The sequence below is a fragment of the Rhinoderma darwinii genome, unplaced genomic scaffold (genome assembly GCF_050947455.1).
Source record: "Rhinoderma darwinii isolate aRhiDar2 unplaced genomic scaffold, aRhiDar2.hap1 Scaffold_69, whole genome shotgun sequence".
NCBI lineage: Eukaryota > Metazoa > Chordata > Amphibia > Anura > Rhinodermatidae > Rhinoderma > Rhinoderma darwinii.
This window is the reverse complement of record NW_027464249.1, coordinates 2,031,155-2,047,500: the sequence shown is the minus strand read 5'-3', so window position 1 is coordinate 2,047,500 and position 16,346 is coordinate 2,031,155. Positions and strand designations below refer to the sequence as shown.

Sequence of the window (16,346 nt, the reverse complement as noted above, 5' to 3'; positions counted from 1 at the left end):
GGTATATACACTGCTGCTATATATGGATCTGTGCGGTATATACACTGCTGGTATATATTTATATCTGCGGTATATTCACTGCTGGTATATATTTATATGTGCGGTATATTCACTGCTGCTATATATGGATCTGTGCGGTATATACACTGCTGCTATATATGGATCTGTGTGGTATATACACTGCTAGTACATATTTATATGTGCGGTATATACACTGCTGCTATATATGGATCTGTGCGGTATATACACTGCTGGTATATATTTATATGTGCGGTATATTCACTGCTGGTATATATTTATATGTGCGGTATATTCACTGCTGCTATATATGGATCAGAGCGGTATATTCACTGCTGCTATATATGGATCTGTGCGGTATATTCACTGCTGCTATATATGGATCTGTGCGGTATATTCACTGCTGGTATATATGGATCTGTGCGGTATATACACTGCTGCTATATATGGATCTGTGCGGTATATACACTGCTGCTATATATGGATCAGAGCGGTATATTCACTGCTGCTATATATGGATCTGTGCGGTATATACACTGCTGCTATATATGGATCTGTGCGGTATATTCACTGCTGGTATATATGGATCTGTGCGGTATATACACTGCTGCTATATATTGATCTGTGCGGTATATACACTGCTGCTATATATGGATCTGTGCGGTATATACACTGCTGCTATATATGGATCTGTGCGGTATATACACTGCTGCTATATATGGATCTGTGCGGTATATACACTGCTGCTATATATTTATATGTGCGGTATATACACTGCTGGTATATATTTATATGTGCGGTATATTCACTGCTGCTATATATGGATCAGAGCAGTATATTCACTGCTGCTATATATGGATCTGTGCGGTATATTCACTGCTGCTATATATGGATCTGTGCGGTATATACACTGCTGCTATATATGGATCTGTGCGGTATATTCACTGCTGCTATATATGGATCTGTGCGGGATATACACTGCTGCTATATATGGATCTGTGCGGTATATTCACTGCTGGTATATATGGATCTGTGCGGTATATACACTGCTGGTATATATGGATCAGAGCGGTATATACACTGCTGCTATATATGGATCTGTGCGGTATATACACTGCTGCTATATATTGATCTGTGCGGTATATTCACTGCTGCTATATATGGATCTGTGCGGTATATACACTGCTGGTACATATTTATTTATAGGTTGTGCGCAGTTTATTTTTTGCTTTGCTACTGTTCCATATGCCTTTTTTTCTAAATATACATTTTTGCCCCTTGCAGTTAAAGGGGTTGTTCCAAGATTAAATGTTATCCCCTGTCTACAGGACAGGACATAACATGCTGATCAGTGGGGGTCTGACCACTGGGACCCCCACTGATAACTGGAACGGTGGTCCCTTGTACCCCTGAGTAACTGGAGCGGCAGGGTGTATGCTTGACCTCCATCGTCATTAACTCAGGGGTACGAGGGACCCCCACTGATCAGCATGTTATCTCCTATCCTGTAGAGAGGGGATAACATTTAATCTTGGAACAACCCCTTTAAGACCTGAACATGCAGTGAATAGTTTTCAGATTATATTACTGGCTCGATGATCACATTCATTCCTAGTCTGGTCTGTGCAGTTTCGGTTTACAAATATTACGGATTGGTAGTACAGATCCAACAGACGTGGACAGAAAGCAAGTGCAGTGTGCGTTACTATACTGACTGTAAAGTGCCGCATGTGTTACTATACTGACTGTAAAGTGCCGCATGTGTTACTGTACTGACTGTAAAGTGCCGCATGTGTTACTATACTGACTGTAAAGTGCCGCATGTGTTACTATACTGACTGTAAAGTGCAGCGTGTGTTACTATACTGACTGTAAAGTGCAGCATGTGTTACTATACTGACTGTAAAGTGCCGCATGTGTTACTATACTGACTGTAAAGTGCCGCATGTGTTACTATACTGACTGTAAAGTGCAGCGTGCGTTACTATACTGACTGTAAAGAGCAGCGTGCGTTACTATACTGACTGTAAAGTGCAGCGTGCGTTACTATACTAACTGTAAAGTGCAGCATGTGTTACTATACTGACTGTAAAGTGCCGCATGTGTTACTATACTGACTGTAAAGTGCAGCATGTGTTACTATACTGACTGTAAAGTGCCGCATGTGTTACTATACTGACTGTAAAGAGCAGCATGTGTTACTATACTGACTGTAAAGTGCAGTGTGCGTTACTATACTGACTGTAAAGTGCCGCATGTGTTACTATACTGACTGTAAAGTGCCGCATGTGTTACTATACTGACTGTAAAGTGCTGCATGTGTTACTATACTGACTGTAAAGTGCAGCGTGCGTTACTATACTGACTGTAAAGTGCAGCATGTGTTACTATACTGACTGTAAAGTGCCGCATGTGTTACTATACTGACTGTAAAGTGCAGCGTGCGTTACTATACTGACTGTAAAGTGCAGCATGTGTTACTATACTGACTGTAAAGTGCAGCGTGCGTTACTATACTGACTGGAAAGAGCAGCATGTGTTACTATACTGACTGTAAAGTGCTGCATGTGTTACTATACTGACTGTAAAGTGCAGCGTGCGTTACTATACTGACTGTAAAGTGCAGCATGTGTTACTATACTGACTGTAAAGTGCAGCGTGCGTTACTATACTGACTGTAAAGTGCAGCGTGCGTTACTATACTGACTGTAAAGTGCCGCATGTGTTACTATACTGACTGTAAAGTGCCGCATGTGTTACTATACTGACTGTAAAGTGCTGCATGTGTTACTATACTGACTGTAAAGTGCAGCGTGCGTTACTATACTGACTGTAAAGTGCAGCATGTGTTACTATACTGACTGTAAAGTGCAGCGTGCGTTACTATACTGACTGTAAAGTGCAGCGTGCGTTACTATACTGACTGTAAAGTGCAGCATGTGTTACTATACTGACTGTAAAGTGCAGCGTGCGTTACTATACTGACTGGAAAGAGCAGCGTGTGTTACTATACTGACTGTAAAGTGCAGCGTGCGTTACTATACTGACTGTAAAGTGCCGCATGTGTTACTATACTGACTGTAAAGTGCCGCATGTGTTACTATACTGACTGTAAAGTGCCGCATGTGTTACTATACTGACTGTAAAGTGCCGCATGTGTTACTATACTGACTGTAAAGTGCAGCATGTGTTACTATACTGACTGTAAAGTGCAGCATGCGTTACTATACTGACTGTAAAGTGCAGCATGTGTTACTATACTGACTGTAAAGTGCTGCATGTGTTACTATACTGACTGTAAAGTGCAGCGTGCGTTACTATACTGACTGTAAAGTGCAGCATGTGTTACTATACTGACTGTAAAGTGCAGTGTGCGTTACTATACTGACTGTAAAGTGCAGCATGTGTTACTATACTGACTGTAAAGTGCTGCATGTGTTACTATACTGACTGTAAAGTGCAGCGTGCGTTACTATACTGACTGTAAAGTGCAGCATGTGTTACTATACTGACTGTAAAGTGCAGCGTGCGTTACTATACTGACTGGAAAGAGCAGCATGTGTTACTATACTGACTGTAAAGTGCAGCATGCGTTACTATACTGACTGTAAAGTGCCGCGTATGTTACTATACTGACTGTAAAGTGCAGCATGTGTTACTATACTGACTGTAAAGTGCCGCGTATGTTACTATACTGACTGTAAAGAGCAGCATGTGTTACTATACTGACTGTAAAGTGCCGCGTATGTTACTATACTGACTGTAAAGTGCAGCATGTGTTACTATACTGACTGTAAAGTGCCGCGTATGTTACTATACTGACTGTAAAGAGCAGCATGTGTTACTATACTGACTGTAAAGTGCAGCATGTGTTACTATACTGACTGTAAAGTGCAGCGTGCGTTACTATACTGACTGTAAAGTGCCGCATGTGTTACTATACTGACTGTAAAGTGCAGCATGTGTTACTATACTGACTGTAAAGTGCCGCATGTATTACTATACTTACTGTAAAGTGCAGCATGTGTTACAATACTGACTGTAAAGTGCCGCATGTGTTACTATACTGACTGTAAAGTGCCGCATGCGTTACTATACTGACTGTAAAGTGCAGCGTGCGTTACTATACTGACTGTAAAGTGCCGCATGTGTTACTATACTGACTGTAAAGTGCCGCATGTGTTACTATACTAACTGTAAAGTGCCGCATGTGTTACTATACTGACTGTAAAGTGCCGCATGTGTTACTATACTGACTGTAAAGTGCCGCATGCGTTACTATACTGACTGTAAAGTGCAGCGTGTGTTACTATACTGACTGTAAAGTGCCGCATGTGTTACTATACTGACTGTAAAGTGCCGCATGTGTTACTATACTAACTGTAAAGTGCAGCGTGCGTTACTATACTGACTGTAAAGTGCCGCATGTGTTACTATACTAACTGTAAAGAGCAGCATGTGTTACTATACTGACTGTAAAGAGCCATTAAAGGAGCCCTGACACAAGTTTGAACACTGACATTGTTCTTTCATTTTTGTGTTTGAATTTTGGATACACGTTGCCCTGGTCATTTTACTAGTATTTATAGCTGGGGCAATATAGGGATATTTACTACACAATTGCCTGTAGCATTATGAGACCTTGCAGTTTATACCAATGATGTTCAATAAGGGCCTGTTCACATCACCGTTCCGTTCTGTAGTCGACTCTGCTATTGATTCCGTCGGAAAACCGGAAACCAGCCGGAATGGTGACGAACGGAAGCCATTAGCGATGTTTCCATCAACATTTTCACTTTCCGTTGCGTGGTTCACCCGACAGAACCTCGGAACGGAAGCGAACGGTGATGTGAACAGGCCCTAATGTATTTTTTTGTTCACACAGCTTTAATTTTTTTGTTTCGTTTTACAAGTTGTTTCTTACTTACAATTTATTTTTTTTTATTTTTTTTGTGTGGAGGGGGGGGGGGGGGGGGCGCCATTTCCATTTTCGCCTCAGGCAGCAGAAAAGCTAGAATCGGCCCTGGTCATAGGAAACAACAATGGTAAGGCAATATGCACTCACCTGGACGGGTTATACTGACCAGGCACAACGCTGTTGAACAGTATAGAACGATCTCCAGCAGGCACGACGCTGAGAGGATACGTGTGGAGAAGACACACCCAGGGTGTGTACAGCCAGATGCGAGGTGTAGCTGCTGCCAAGGTCCAAAAGCCGGTGAACGGAGATTCACCGTTAATGATAAGGTGAGAGATTGGAAAAAAGAAGGACCAATATAAGGCGCTGCTATACCAAACTAAGTTTTTATTTTGAGTAGGTTATTGATAGGCTACGCGTTTCGACGCAGAACATGCGTCTTCATCAGGCCATGAACATACAAAAGAAACATCATATATATATACAAGTAGATAATAAAATATCAACCAATCACAAAGAGGAAACAGGGAGGGGACACGGGGAACTCCTACAAAGAGAAACGGACGAAATCCCGCTAAAAAAACAACCAAATTTGATTAATACAATGTATGTGAATTTGATAAAAAGGCATATGTGATAAATGAATTTAAAAGAAATTTAAAATATGGGACAATTGTATAGAAAAACAAAAGATACTACTAAACGATCCATTTCAGTTGGTGTTTGAAGTGTGCGCCGTTTTAAAAACACAACATCGCTAAACTCATGCGGTCAAATCGTACTGATATAGTAATTTAAAATAACCCATAAGGGTAAAATCGGGAGTATAGATAATAATGGATCCACTATTTATTCTTTAGTAAAGAAAAAAATCTGGTTAACAATCAGATAGAAAAAAACCGGCAAAACGGGCGAATGATATGAAAAACACTATAAATTTTATAAATGAACCAAATATTGTTCAATCAATTAAAAACGAAAATTACATTCAATAATTTAGTCAGACTATTCTGAATAAAAAAATCAAGAATTCATTCAAGTAAAACGCCAGGACGGCTAAACAAGTGGCGTCTTTATAGTCAAGGCAACAGTAGTTTTATAATAGATACCTGGAAAATATGTTAAATTGATAGAACATCTATAGTATAACACTAATTATAAATTTGTACTGTAATGAAAAACAAATCAATTGTCAGACTAAGCCTATATAAACCAATGTATTAACCCCTTAATGACTGCCGATAAGCCTTTTCACGGCGGTCATTAATGGGCTTTATTCTACAGCGCTGCCATTCTACGGCGCTACTGTAGAATAAAGTAAACAGAGCAGGGAGCCGTCAAATCTCCCTGCTCTCAGCTGCCAGAGGCAGCTGAGGACTGGGGGCGTCCCTGCTCTGCCGGGTGAGATCGATAATAGTATCGATCTCACCCGTTTAACCCTTCAGATGCGGTGCACAATAGCGTGCACCGCATCTGAATGGTTTTGGAGAGAGGGAGCTCCCTCTCCCACCGACACCCGGCGATAAAATCGCCGAGTGTCTGTGTCTTCTATGGCAGCCGGGGGTCTAATAAAGGCCCCCAGGTCTGCCTGGAGCGAATGCCTGCTAGATTATGCTGCCGGCATGACCTAGCAGATGCCTGTCCGTTTTAAACGGACAGGCAGTAATAGGGTATGTGCACACACACTAATTACGTCCGTAATTGACGGACGTATTTCGGCCGCAAGTACCGGACCGAACACAGTGCAGGGAGCCGGGCTCCTAGCATCATACTTATGTACGATGCTAGGAGTCGCTGCCTCTCTGCAGGACAACTGTCCCATACTGTAATCATGTTTTCAGTACGGGACAGTTGTCCTGCAGCGAGGCAGGGACTCCTAGCGTCGTACATAAGTATGATGCTAGGAGCCCGGCTCCCTGCAATGTGTTCGGTCCGGAACTTGCGGCCGAAATACGTCCGTCAATTACGGACGTAATTAGTGTGTGTGCACATACCCATACACTGCAATACAAAAGTATTGCAGTGTATTATAATAGCGATCGGAGGATAGTGAAGTCCCCTAGTGGGACTAGTAAAAAAGTAAAAAAAGTTTAATAAAGTTAATTTTAAAAAAAAGTGAAAAAAAAAAAATGAAAAACCCACTTTTTCCCCTTACAAAATGCTTTACTATTAAAAAAAACTACAATAAAGCAAAAAAGTTACACATATTTGGTATCGCCGCGTCCGTAACGACCCCGACTATAAAGCTGTTACATTATTTAACCCGCACTGTGAACGCTGTAAAAAAAAAAAAAAAAAACAATGGAAAAATTGCTGTTTTCTGTTAATCCTGACTTTAAAAAAATGTGATAAAAAGTGATCAAAAAGTCGCATCTACTCTCAAATGGTACCAATAAAAACTGCAAGTCGTCCCGCAAAAAACAAGACCTTATACAGCTATGCCGACGCAAAAATAAAAAAGTTACAGGTCTTCGAATGTGACAATGGAAAAATGTAAAAAATGGCTTGGACATTAGGGCCCAGAATGCAAGCAGGGGGAAGGGGTTAATAAATAAATAAATAATCACAAACACATGGAAGATGCGAAGGACGGCCAAACCCTTCAAATTATGAAAAAACTATTAGGGTCAGTATTGATAAAAAATTAGAAACAATAAATAAAGAAATATTAGTAACTATACCTCATGATGTCAGAGCTGGGACCCGCATCTATCAGACATTTATGGCGTATCCTGTGGATATGCCATAAATGTCTGTCATCACACAACCCCTTTAGCAATGTTATTGACTAAGCAACATATACAATATAAAGAACTTGTGGCCTCTTGGAAGTCATCAGTCAAAGGTAAGGTTACAGTTTGGTAATCCCATACAAGAATGTTCTTTTTAGAAAACGACAGTGCCAATAAGGTAACTAATGGATTGATACTCATTGTAAGGAACTAATACATTCACTGGCGTAGCTATAGGGGTCGCAGCGGTCGCAATTGCGACCGGGCCCTGAAGCCAGGGGGGCCCACGGCCCCCCGCACCACATCAATAAAAAGTTACTATAGTAACTCGGGCCGCGGGCCCCTGTTACTATAGTAACATACTTTACTTACCTTCCTGGTTCCGGATCGCAGCCGAGGTCCTGACGTCAGGCGCTGTGCGCAGCGCATGACGTCACAGCGCTATGCGCCGCGCACAGCATCGAGATGACAGAACTCCCGCCGCGGCCGAAGAGGAAGGTAAGGTTACCCCTGACTGGCGGGGTCCGACTCCCGGGACCCGCCAATCAGCTGTTTTGAAGGGGCCGCAGCACTCGTACGAGAGCTGCTCCCCTTCATTCCTGTCACTTCATTCCGGTCACACTGTGAATCCGTGTCGGCGATTCACAGTGTGAGCAAGTAGTGAAATGAAGGGGAAGCAGTTCTCGTACGAGTGCTGCGGCCCCTTCAAAACAGCTGATTGGCCGGTCCCGGGAGACACATCAGCTATTGATGGCCTATCCTGTGGATAGGCCATCAATGTTTAGGGACTGTACAACCCCTAAGCCTACGACTTCATTTTCCTTTAACCATGGGTGAGTGTACGCTCCCTGGCTCTATCCGGTGACTCCGGAGTAGTAGCCGTGCTTATCATGTATACTTTTGCACACAGAGTGCAGTCATTACAATAAGTCCTTGGACTCTTTAGACTGGATGGCACTTTGTACCATTATTGGGGATCTCCCTGTACGGCACATTCACTTTTGATGTTAAGACTTTATGCTGTTCTCTTTCCCCTGAATATCAGTAGTGCTGGTTAAATTGCTAACTGTGCATTTGAGCAATGAATTACATTATTTGGATGATCCATCTTCCCTCTCTTGAGATGATGGAGACACACTAAGCTGAGCTATAAACTTGACAAATAGCAGTTTACTTTTTGTAAATATCCATTACTATACTATATACCTGTATGCTCTGGTGTCATCCTTTTTCTACGATACTAATGTACCCATGGTCGTATACTTTCCAAATGTGACCCACAGGCATATTTCTTCTTTTTAGAAACCTCGCCATGTTTTTTATCAAATTATTCATGAAAATTATATTTAATAAAATTGTCTTTTGTACTTTATATATAGCTTATGACTCTTTCTTTCTCATATATATGCTATCAGTGAGTTTGCTATCTCATGACACTGTGGGGGTACTTTATACCAATGTGGGTTGTACCCAACCAGCTATCTGTCCCTGTGAGACATCTGTTTATAACCCTAAGCCTACGATGTAGCAGGCTTAGGGGGCCCATGAGACAGGATCACAGATTGTGTGGTCCTGTCTGCTGGGCCCTGTATCTAAGCCAATCACATGGTAGGCTTAGATACATGGCCCATGTGTGATCCTGTCTGCTGGGCCCTGTATCTAAGCCAATCACATGGTAGGCTTAGATACATGGCCCATGCGTGATCCTGTCTGCTGGGCCCTGTATCTAAGCCAATCACATGGTAGGCTTAGATACATGGCCCATGTGTGATCCTGTCTGCTGGGCCCTGTATCTAAGCCAATCACATGGTAGGCTTAGATACATGGCCCATGCGTGATCCTGTCTGCTGGGCCCTGTATCTAAGCCAATCACATGGTAGGCTTAGATACATGGCCCATGTGTGATCCTGTCTGATGGGCCCTGTATATAAGCCTACCACACTGTAGGTTTAGATACAGGGCCCCAGTACACAGTAATCTTATACTGTATAAGATTACTGTCTGCTGGACCCTGTATCTAAGCCTATGTTATGGTATAAAGAAAAACAGATGTGGTTTTTACAAACCATACCTAAAGAACCCAAAATTGCAATATAATATAGCACGGTGCCATTCCTGATATGAATTAAATAGAAAAGAAAAAAGAAAAAAAGAGATTCAGAAATGTAAATAGGCACTCTTGGGCTCAATAAAATTGAATAATTATTTTATTTCTTGACTCCAGATAATACCGGAAAGAGTAAATTTATACATATACAAAAAACAATTTAAAAAGAGAAATCTCCTGGCCAGGGAAAGAACATACGAGTATTATTCAAAACACAAGTGGTATAACCTAATAATTGTGTGACATAATGTATGTGTTTCAAACCATTTTACAAAAGAGTTTCCAATAGGAAAACCGCCATAATATGTTCACACCTGCGGTTTCCAAACATATATTCAATGTGTATCAGAAATACCAAGAAACCTGTTTAGAACAATGGTTAATCATATAACATGTAATAAGCCTTCAGAATATAGGTAATATTACAAGAAAAATATAAAGTATGATATATATATGTACCACACATTTACAAGACGATTTCTTGAAAAACCGCTAGACTGTATTCACATTTGCGGTTTCCAACCATATATGTATTAGGTATAATAATGTAGCCAAAAGACCTTTTGACAGTAACTATTGATGTTATAATATACAATAGACCCTTCGAGACAAGATTGATATTACCAAATGGATATATAACATGATGTATATGTTATACAATTATACAATTGAATTTCAAAATGGAAAACCGCTGGACTGTATTCACACCTGCGGTTTCCAACCATATATGTATTATGTATCCAAATATTGCCCAAGGGCCTGTTCGAGGTTACTGTTAGTGATATTAATAAGGAAGATATTTTCTACCTACGTATGTAATATGATTTGGCTCTCAACAATAAAAATGGCCTCATTAATTGAATAAATGTGGTTATAAGCACGCTTTTTTCACTCTCATCGAGTAGATGGATAATTCCAATTCAAAGCTGATCACAATAGGAAGTCTCTTTCCCAGACCCACGAGTCTGTATGTAGCTCTCAGGCAGTTGAGTGTTCGAAGAAAAAAAAAAAAACTTTTTGATATTATAAGCTTTTCAATGGATTTTTACCTTCACCTCCGACATCCAATAAGTGCCAGGAAGACCATGCAAGGAGATAATTTACTCCGATGTAGAAAGTATAGTAGATCTCCTCAGGAGGAAAATTCACCTGTATGGTCACACAATTGATTCAAAAACAGCCACGACTCCACAATTACTTCTCTTGGCGCCTTCCTCTATAGATCCATGCTGGTAACAACCATTGTACTCACTGGGATAGAAGCCCAGAAATGCAGGATCATGCACTGAAATTTCAGACGAAAAGAAGGCACTCCAAGAGGAACAGACCAAGCCGGGCAGAATCGCACGCCGGCAGCCGAATAGGTAATGGTTCCAACGTATGTTCCTTTCCACAGAAGGTCTTCAAAACTGGACAGGTATTCTCTGGGCAGGGTTAGGACGTCACTACCCGCCCCATTGATTAACACAGCTGACGCGTTTCATCCCTGAACGGGATTTCTTCAGAGCAGTTTGACAATTACTACCAATCACACTATATTTATATAGTGTCCCAACTTCATTCATTGGTTCCATAATCAAAAACATAATGTTTCACATAAAGATCTTGTGGATATTATATATTTAACTCTTGCATGAAATGCCGTCATGATGTATATCTCTCAATTTAAATAACAGACAAAAGAATTTATATATTCAAACCAGCAATTAGAATATCCAAAAAATCAAAATACATAGAAAATATTTAATATTTATCCGGAGGAGGGTAATCAGTGATGTGTCTCTACTTGGTCAAAAATGAGATCAATCGTTAAATTTAAATACCATTACTGCCTAGATTTTATTAGTAAAATTAAATCTTCCGCTAATACGGTTAGCCATTACTGTACAGACTTTACAATGGATTTATGGAGGAAAATATTTTTTCTTCATCAAAAGGAGATCCCCCATTGTAACGAAAGATGAAACCTGTTCAGTTCTTTCAGCACATGTATGTATATGAACTATATTCAACAATACAAGAAAGTATATGAGATACAGATGATACCTTAGGGGAGGCAGGGACGGAGAACTATTACCAGTTAAGGCATCAGTACCCGGGTCCCCACCGCCCCCAAAGCAGAATCAATCCCAATACAATAAATCTAAGTGTGTAAATTTAACTATTGAATTACATCACATTGAATATATGCATAAAAAGAGCTATGATGACTAACAGGAGCCATCCCACCCATTTAAGATTTTTTATCCAATAGATTGATCATTTTATATTGGGAATAATGTTACCCACAATCATACCAATAAAGGAAGATTATAATTGAATAAAAGATATATAAGTTATCCAGATGAAGAGGCAATTTAGGGTTAAACTTTCAGATTTCAATAACAGGACCAGAGATTTTTATATTAAATTCAAAAAGATTTTTTTTCCCAAAGATTTTTTTTCCAGAATTTCACAAACAATTATCCTAGATCATCCTCCAAAGGAAACATAGAGAGGATTCCTTTCTTTTAATCCAACATTTTTTTATATCAAAGATAATATATATATATAGAACCAACTGATTCCAAAGTACTAAAAATTGGGGAAGATATGGAGCAATCTTTCAGACCCCAACCGTTTAAAGGAACATGTTAAATTTAATTTCATTATTCAATCCCCAAGGATTCAAAGTTTTTAATGTATAAATCCACATAGTTTCCTTCTGAAGGAGTATTCGATTGAGATCACCTCCCCTTCTATCTTGAGATAATTGATAAATCCCCATAAATTTTAAGCCAGTTGGAGATTGAGCATGGTACGTTTTAAAATGTGCAGCTAGAGGATTAGCCATTTCACCCTTGTTGATATCTCTAATATGTTCACTAATGCGAACATGTAGTTCACGTTTCGTTTTCCCAATATATTGTTTCCCACATGGGCAAGTAATAGAGTAAACGACCATGGTTGAGCGACAATTAATGAAGTTATAAACTTTAAATTCCCTTTTATGTTCACTATCCAGAAATTTGTCTGATTTTAAGACATACTTACAGCATTTACAAGAGCCACACATGAACATTCCTTTGGGACGTTTCTGTAACCATTTCTCATTATTTGGGGTCCTTCTCTTAAACTCAGAACTCACCAGCAAATTCCTCAAAGTAGGGGCCTTTCTTGGAACCATACTCGGTATGTTCCCTACTATTGAATTAATTCTTTTATCCAAAGTCAAGTGTGGCCAGTTTTTAATCATCAGATTCCGGAGTATGTTCCAATGGGACCCATACCTTGAAATGAATCTAACTCTATCATCACTATTATCCTTTTTGACTCTTTTAAGAATTTCCTCTCTATTATGCATAGATGCTCTATTGTATCCTTTCTTGATCATTTTCTTGGAATAACCCCTATCTTCAAAGCGAGATGATAAATCTTGCGCTTCGCTTTTAAAGTCCCTGAAATCCGTACAATTACGACGAATTCGAAGGAATTCACTAATCGGAATCCCCTTAATTTGAGATGGAAAATGATGGCTGGTTGCTGCCAAGAGGGTATTACCAGATGTCGGTTTCCGATATGTGGTCGTTTTTAATTTATTTCCTTCTCTATGGATATTAAGATCTAAAAAGCTAATATGATCTTTGTTATGAGAGAAAGTCAGAAGAATATTAAGTTCATTGGAGTTTAAATCACCAATAAAACTTTCAAGTGAGTCCAAGGGTCCCTTCCAGCACAAGAGAACATCGTCCATGTATCTCAGCCAAACGGATGCACATTTTCTGAAAAGAGGATGAGGATATACTATGAACTCCTCCCACCAGCCCAAGTGCAAGCAGGCATATGATGGTGCACAGGAGGATCCCATAGCCGTTCCACGAACTTGACGATAAAATTTACCATCAAAAGAGAAACAGTTATAATTCAAAACGAATTCCAACATTTCGATAATAAATTCATTTTGATGGGCCCAGTCTCCTCCCCTCCTCTCCAGAAAATGCGCAGCCGCCTTAAGGCCAACATTATGTGGGATGGAAGTATACAAGGACTCCACATCCAATCCTACCAGGATAAAGTCTTCCTCAAAATTCAAATTATTGATTTTATTAAGAAGATCCCCCGTATCCAATACAAAAGATGGAAGTGTACGCACAAAAGGTTTCAATTTTTCATCAATATATTTGCCAAGATGATCTGTTGGGCCATCACACCCTGAAATAATAGGTCTACCTGGGGGTGTATTCCTATTTTTGTGTACCTTAGGGAGTACATATATTGTAGGCATACGGGGTTCTCTTACCTCTAAAAATTGGAACTCATTTTTGTTTATTAGGCCCTCATCCAATGCAAAAGTCAATTTTCTATTCAAAGTTCTCATTATGTTATCCAGTGGATTATCATTCAAAAGGGAATATGTATCCGTCTCCAATTGTCTTCTAATTTCACCGACATAGTCATCCTCTCTGAGGAGGACAACATTTCCACCCTTGTCACTGGGCTTTATTACAATGTTCTCAATATTTTGTAGTTCTTTTAGGGCTTTTCGTTCCCTTTCAGTTAGGTTGTCCTCACACAGAAAGGAGGACCAGTCGATGACACTTATATCTCTAAGCATGGCCTCCAAAAATGCATGTGTATATCTGTTAGAGTGTATACTAGGCATAGTACTACTTTTTTTACGCAAACCCGTAAACTCTGGGATAATCTCCGCACGGTCCTCTCTAGGAATATCTATATTCTCCAATAGGTTACCTTCCTCCCATAATTCATTTAAATCCGCTAGGGTGTCTAAATCAGACATTTCCAAATCTATTTCTCTCTGTGATTCTAACATAACATTCTCATTTTGAATATTCCTCTCATTTTTTTCCCCATGCCAAAGTCTCAAAAGAATCTTTCTAAGAAAAAGGTGAAGATCTTTACATATTTCAAATTCCTTACCAGGGGTAACTGGTGAAAAACCCAAACCACGATTTAATAAAGATATATGGTGTGTTGATAGAGGGAAGTCTGTTAGATTAATTATATTATTCAGATTATTATCTATCTTCCCCTGCGTTGTCTTGTATTGGGTCCTCCTTTTTTCTCTACTATTCTTTCCTCTCCGAATTTTCCTCTGTTTCTGTCCCCTAAAAAAGAAACCTTGGATTGTGATTCCTCAACTCTAACGTGTTTACCCATCTCATTGTCACTAGATAGGTCACTTGTAGTTTCCCCATCTGTTGACATAAAGGTATTTCTTCTCACCCTTACTCTATTCCTATTCTGTCTTTCTCTATTTTTTGTAAAGGAGAAAATTTGTTTCTGTTCAAAATCAGAAGTATCCCTTTGGAACTTTCTCCTTTTTCGTACTGATATTTCACGAAGTTCCACTTCTACCTCCTTCTTAAGACTATTATTTAATTTTTCAAATTCCTGATCCTTACAAAAAATATCCAATTTTTTGACACTCTCCTCAATTTCCATATTGAGCAAACTAAGCATATTTTTCTCCTCTTCTATTAGTAACTCCATCAAATTCATTGAATGCCTCAGACACTCATCATCCCATTTTTCTAAAAATGCTTCGCTCTTAAAATGTGATGCAGGTGTTGTACGTCTGCGTAGGCCTCTTGGGACAATTTTGGACAGCCTATATGCCTCTAAACTCTGAATATCCCACTTCCGTCTCAAATGGCTCAAGATAAGTCTCCGATGATTTTTAAATAAACCATATATATCTCCTCCAATATCCTCTGCACCTCTATTCATTTCACAATTCAGAAGTGCCGCAATCTGTGCATCAACCTCCAAATCCAGACAGTAGGCCATGATCAGGACACACCACTGATACCCTCACAAATCAAGAAAGAAAATATTTTCTATTTTTCTTAAAAAAGGTATATAGACAAAAACAGGAAGGAAAACACCCTCCAAAAATATGATATAAAGAAAAACAGATGTGGTTTTTACAAACCATACCTAAAGAACCCAAAATTGCAATATAATATAGCACGGTGCCATTCCTGATATGAATTAAATAGAAAAGAAAAAAGAAAAAAAGAGATTCAGAAATGTAAATAGGCACTCTTGGGCTCAATAAAATTGAATAATTATTTTATTTCTTGACTCCAGATAATACCGGAAAGAGTAAATTTATACATATACAAAAAACAATTTAAAAAGAGAAATCTCCTGGCCAGGGAAAGAACATACGAGTATTATTCAAAACACAAGTGGTATAACCTAATAATTGTGTGACATAATGTATGTGTTTCAAACCATTTTACAAAAGAGTTTCCAATAGGAAAACCGCCATAATATGTTCACACCTGCGGTTTCCAAACATATATTCAATGTGTATCAGAAATACCAAGAAACCTGTTTAGAACAATGGTTAATCATATAACATGTAATAAGCCTTCAGAATATAGGTAATATTACAAGAAAAATATAAAGTATGATATATATATGTACCACACATTTACAAGACGATTTCTTGAAAAACCGCTAGACTGTATTCACATTTGCGGTTTCCAACCATATATGTATTAGGTATAATAATGTAGCCAAAAGACCTTTTGACAGTAACTATTGATGTTATAATATACAA

At 39.2% G+C, this 16,346-nt stretch overlaps 1 protein-coding gene across 1 annotated transcript in view; it reads left to right on the top strand.

Moving 5' to 3' along the window:
- LOC142728758 (protein phosphatase 1 regulatory subunit 36-like) overlaps positions 1–16,346 on the top strand; it is a 70,738-nt gene that overhangs the window by 10,823 nt on the left and 43,569 nt on the right. The window lies entirely within an intron of this gene.